Source organism: Balaenoptera acutorostrata, chromosome 6, assembly GCF_949987535.1.
Source record: "Balaenoptera acutorostrata chromosome 6, mBalAcu1.1, whole genome shotgun sequence".
NCBI classification, from domain to species: Eukaryota; Metazoa; Chordata; class Mammalia; order Artiodactyla; family Balaenopteridae; genus Balaenoptera; species Balaenoptera acutorostrata.
In genome coordinates, this window is record NC_080069.1 from 116,775,662 (window position 1) to 116,781,851 (window position 6,190).

The following is a 6,190-nucleotide window of genomic DNA, read 5'->3' on the forward strand; positions in this document are numbered from 1 at the left end:
AAACATGCACATGAAAAGATGTTCAACATTGTTAGTCATTAGGAGAATGTAAAATAAAACCACATGAGCTATCACTACATATCTATTAAAATGACTTTTAAAAACTGTTAATACCAAGTATAAAAGGAAGGATGTGGAGCAATGGAATTCTCCTACATTGCTTGTGGGACTGTAAAATGATATACTGAACAATGTAAAATGAATCACTGTGGAAAACAATTTGACAGTTTCTTTAAAAGTTAAATATATATTTAGGATACAACCCAGTAATCCCACTCATTCGTATTCACACAAGTGAGATGAAAACTTAAAACCTGTACATGAATACTTATAGTGGCTTTATGCACGATTACCAAAAACTGGAAATTATTCAAGTGTTCTTCAATTGGAAAATGGATAAACAAACTGCAGTATATCCATATAATGGAATATCACTCAGCAATAAAAAGGAATAAACTACTAATACCACAACAACATGGATTACTCTCAAATGCATTATGCTAAGGAAAGGAAGCCAGACTCAAAATGCTACATACTGTATTATGTACGATTATTTCTGGAAAAGGCAAAACTACAGGGACAGAAAACAGATTGGTGGTTGCCATGGGTAAGGGGTTGGCTACGAAGGGGCACTGGGGAATTTCTGGAGCTAATGGGACTGTCCTACGTCTTGATTGTGGTTATAGTTACATGACTGCATGTGTTTGTCAAAAATCATAGAACTTTACACCAAAAAGGGTGAATTTTACTGTATGTAAATTGTACCTTAATTTAAAAATGGAAAAAAAACTGCACTAGTCGTTTTAACCTATGTTATGCTAAAATAGCAAACACTAACTTCAAACTCTAAGAAGCTTATAGCATCAAAAGCATATTTATTTATTACCCTATATTTTTATCTCTGGTCAGCTGAGGGCTCTGCTACATGCAGTCTTCACTCTAGGACTCATTTTGATGGGGCAGCCACTTTCTGGAACATTGCTGGTCTCCATGGAAGAGAGAAAGTAGAGAGAGGGAAATTACACATTGGCTCTTAAAGCTTTCACCTGAAAGCGACACGTATCATTTCAATTCCTTTTACATTGGTCAAAGAAAGCCACAAGGCCACATCTGTGTTCAAGGGCAGGCCTACCACGTATCCAGGAGAAAGACAGGAAATATTTGGTGGACAGCACTCATGAATTCCACAGTCTCCACTCTGATGGTGAATTTGTCGATTTCTCTTAATAATTCTATCAATTTTTACTCTATACCATAGTTTGAGGCTATTATAATATTACATGGATACAATATAGACTTATGTACTCCTGGTGAGTTGAACCTTTCTCATTAAAAAATAGCTTATTTGTATTAGTCATCTTTTGTTAACTTATGCTGCAGTAAAAACATGATAGCATGAATCATGCACTCGCTCAAAAAGTACCCACTTGGAAGTGACACATTTCATATTACATTAGTCAAAGAAGCCACATGACCACACCTAACTTCAAAATCTCAATGGCTTATAACAATGAGAGTTAACTTCTCACTCACGTTATACATCCTTTGTGGGTCATTTGTGGAAATACCCACTCTTCATTCTATCTTATTTTCATTCAAGGACCCAAGCAGAAGGAGCAGTCCCATCTGGGACATGATCTGCTTCTGGCAGAGGGAAAGAACAGTGGTTCTTAAAGCTCTGCTCAGGAGGGCACACATAATTTCTATTCACGTTTCAGTGACCAAGCCTGAAGTCCGTGGGGTGGGAAGTAGAGGCCTCTTACAGGGAAGAGTAGCAAATTATTGAGAACAATAATAAAATTCACCACACTATTTTTAGCAGTGCTTTTTGCCTTAAAGTCTATTTCATCCAATGTTAATATAGTTAACAGACTCAGCATGGAATCTCTTCTACCATTCTTTTACTTCAAATTTTCTTTGTGTTTTAAACAGTGTACAGCTAGGGAACTCCCTGGCAGTCAAGTGGTTAGGACTCAGCCCTTTAACTGCCGTGGGCCTGGGTTCAATTCCACAGGCAAGGGTGACACTGCTGCCCACAGACTAAGATTCCACAAGCTGCAGGGCAAAAAATAAAATAAAATCAATTAATTAATTAAAATTAATTAATTAAAAATTTTTTTAAAGCTGGTGTTATAATTTTTCTTTTAACTAGAAGGTTTAGGTTTTTAAAAATATACTTACTGTGATTACTGAAATATTTAAATTTATTTTTCCACTTTATTTCATGCTTTATATTTTTCCACTTTTTATGTTCTTTTGTTTCTGCCTTTATTTCCTTCCCCTTTTTTCCTTTCCTTCTTTTTAACAATATTATTTTTCTTCCTCTGGTTTGGTCTATAACTATTTTTATTCTTTCAATAGTAAGCCTTGAAATTTTAACATTCATACTTAATTAGAAGTCTAATGCTAATCAATATTTTTATGGACAGTGGAACCAATCAATTAGATTGATTGAACTAATGGCTCCAATTCTTCACTTTCTCTGTATTCAAACCCTTTGCCATAATCCTTCACAGCTCCCTCCTACTACAGCCTTGGACTCAGTCATGTGACCTGCTTTGGCCAATGAGATGTTTTTAAAAAGTCTTGAAAAATGTGGTTGTACATTTCCATTGCTTTCTTTTGTGTCCCTGCCATTGACATGAGAATTTATCCCAACATCCTGGCTGGTGAGTAAGAGACTCATGGAGAAGAGTCAAGGCTCCCAGTCAAAACCATACTAGATCAGCTGACCCCAGACATGTAGGCAAGCCCAGGCAAGCTCAGCAAAGCTTTCTAACCAATCCCCAGCAGACACTAGACGTGTGAGCAATAAACAAATATAGCTGCATCCCTCTAGGTTTTGTGGCTGTTTGTTATGCAATAGTTAACTAACACACACTTTATAATATTTTAACTTCAGTAATCCTCTTATACTTTATTACTATTGTTCCATTATTTTGGTTTTGCCTTTTTAAATCACACAAATTATAATTGTTCTTGTTTTTTGTCCCTGATGTTTGTTTATCTTTAACCATGTTTGCCATTTTATTTGCTCACTATTCCTTATTAGTCCTCAGATCTTCCTCCTGGAATCATTTTATTTCTTCCTGAAATATATCTTCTAGATCAGCAGTTCCCAAATTTCTGGCATGAGGGACCGGTTTCCCGGAAGACAATTTTTCCACGGACCAGGGGTTGGGGGTGGGAGGAGTGGTTTCAGGATGATTCAAGCACATTACTTTTATTGTGCACTTTATTTCTATTATTATTACATTGTAATATATAATGTAATAATTATACAACTCACCATAATGCTGACAGGAGACGGAGCTCAGGTGGTAATGTGAGCAATGGGGAGCAGCTGTAAATACAGATGAAGCTTCGCTCCCTTGCCTGCCGCTCACCTCCTGCTATGTGGCCCAGTTCCTGACAGGCCGAGGATTGGTACCAGTCTGTGGCCCGGGGGTTGGGGACCCCTGTTCTAGATCCTTCAGTTAAGTTCTGTTGGTGGTAACTCTTAGTTTTTGTTGATCCAAAAAGTACTATGTTTTCATTTTTGAAAGATTGTTTGCTAAGTATACAATTCTAGGTATAAGATTATTTTCTCTCATCACAGTAAGGCTATTATATCATTAATGATATTATTTCATGCTATTATTGTTATCATTGTTCCCGTTATTGCTGTTGTACAGTCAGGAGTTAGTATCACTGTCATTCCATGGTGGATTATCTGACTTCTGTCTGCTTTTAAATTTTTTTTTTTAATTTCTTTTTTAATTTATTTTTGGCTGTGTTGGGTCTTCATTGCTGTTCGCGGGCTTTTCTCTAGTTGCGACGATCAGGGGCTACTGTTTGTTGCAGTGCACAGGCTTCTCCTTGGGGTGGCTTCTCTTGTTGTGAAGCACAGGCTCTAAGCACGTGGGCTTCAGTAGTTGTGGCACACAGGCTCAGTAGTTGTGGCGCATGGGCTTAGTTGCTCCACAGCATGTGGGATCTTCCTGGACCAGGGCTCGAACCCATGTCCCCTGCATTGGCAGGCAGATTCTTAACCACTGCGCCACCAGGGAAGTCCCCTGCTTGCTTTTTTAAATTTATTTATTTATTTATTTATGGCTGTGTTGGGTCTTGGTTGCTGTGCACGGGCTTTCCCTAGTTGCAGTGAGCAGGGGCCACTTTTTGTTGCGGTGCGTGGGTTTCTCATTGCGGTGGCTTCTCTTGTTGAGGAGCATGGGCTCTAGGTGCGCAGGCTTCAGTAGTTGTGGCATGTGGGCTCAGTAGTTGTGGCTCGTGGGCTTAGTTGCTCCACGGCATGTGGGATCTTCCCAGACCAGGGCTCGAACCTGTGGCCCCTGCATTCCCAGGCAGATTCTTAACCACTGTGCAACCAGGGAAGTCCCCCCTGTCTGCTTTTAAAATCATCTCATGCTTTGGTGTTCTGAAGTTTCACCAGACTAAATCTAGGTTTTCTTTTCCCCTATCCTGCTTGATATTCACTGTGTTTCCTGAGGATGCTTATCTTTCATCGATTCTGGAAAATTCTCAGCCATCATTATTTGACAATTGTCTTGCTCATATTCACTTTATTATCTTCTAACATAACTGATAAGCATGTGATAGACGTCACTTTTTTTCATTTCCTTGTCTCTGGGATGCTTTTGGGTAATTTTCTTCAAATCTATTTTTTAGCTCACTGATTTCTCTTCAGCTGTATCTAATTTGTTATTTAACCTTTCCAATGAGCTATACACTTAAAATGTATCTGACTCTGCCGCTTGTCTTCTCAGCTCATGGGTTTCTGTTTTTTGATTGTGAGTTCATATTCATTTGGAAGCCTGTCCATGGGAATTCTTTGAGACCTGGGTTGATGGTGAGTTCGTCTCAAGAGGACTTTGCTTTGGCCAAGTACCATAGGTACTATCTACCCAGATCTATTTTAAATTGAAATGTTCAGCTTCTGGGCTTTTGGACCATGCAAATAGTGTGGCCATGTGATGGCCAGACTTTGGCCATGCATCCACTAGGAAAATGTTTTACCCTTCCACCCAGAACCAAGGCAGAGTCAACTTTCCTTGCTGCCTGCCTCTGCAGGGCAGTTTTTTGTTTTTTCTCTAGTCTATCCTTCCCCAAAGATATATTCCTTCTTGGGTCCCAACCTGATGTTCCAATTTGGCTGTCATCCTGCCTGGACCCACGTAGATGCCCCCATAGCTGGTAGTAGCATTAATGTTTACCTACCTCCAGAGATGATTTTCAAAATATTTGTCAGTATGGCATATGCACCAAACCAATCAGAACAGATACAGACTGTACCTGTGCATAACTTCTGAACATTAATTCTAACTTCCTAGGCTTATGTTTCTGCTGCCTTTCTGGCCTCAGACGATTTTCCTGACTTTCTCGCAAGGTTATCTATACATTTAAAAAGGGTATTTTCAATACTTCTCCTAGCAATTTTATATATTTTGTTGCTGTTATATTTGGAGATATGTAGTCTATAATATTGCTAGAAATAAAGTCCAAGTAAGTTTATTAGGCTTATGCAACAAACATCCAGGAGTAAGCAGTCCAAAGCTGAGACTGTAGCTTAATGTCATACGAGACCTAGGCTCTCTCAATCTTTCTACTTTGCTGGCCGTGGCAAAGCACTTAAGGAGCACACTCAACTAGAAGTCCTAGTGGACTCTGTAAAAACAAAAACAAAATAAATAAACAAAAACTTTTCCAGAAGCCCCACTCAATGACTTCTATAACACGTATTATGGGCTAGAAGTTGGTCACATGCCTATGCCTAGTCCAACTACTGGCTAATGAGAATGAGTTTACCACGAAGAGTCTGGACCAACCTCCAGTTGGGGTGGAGCTTTTCCTAGGGGTTCCCGGCACAGTGCTTGCCACACAGAGGGCACTGGTCCTTTCATTGAACACTTACTGAGCATCCACTACGAGCCAAAGGCTCTGTGGAGGCACAAAAGGATTTGACACAATCTTTGCTAGACAAGCTGAGATAGGTCAAAGGGTTTAGGACTCGGTATCCGCTCAATTCTTAGCGATTGCCCTAGAGTCCCTAATGCAGATTGACCTGCTCCAGGTTATACTGCGCAGCCGCCGGCTCTCTCTGAGCACGCTCCTGACGCCCCGCCCCAAACGCGAGTCCCGCATGCGCACATCGCTTTCGCTCTGACGCACCCCCGGAAGCACTGGCAGTTTC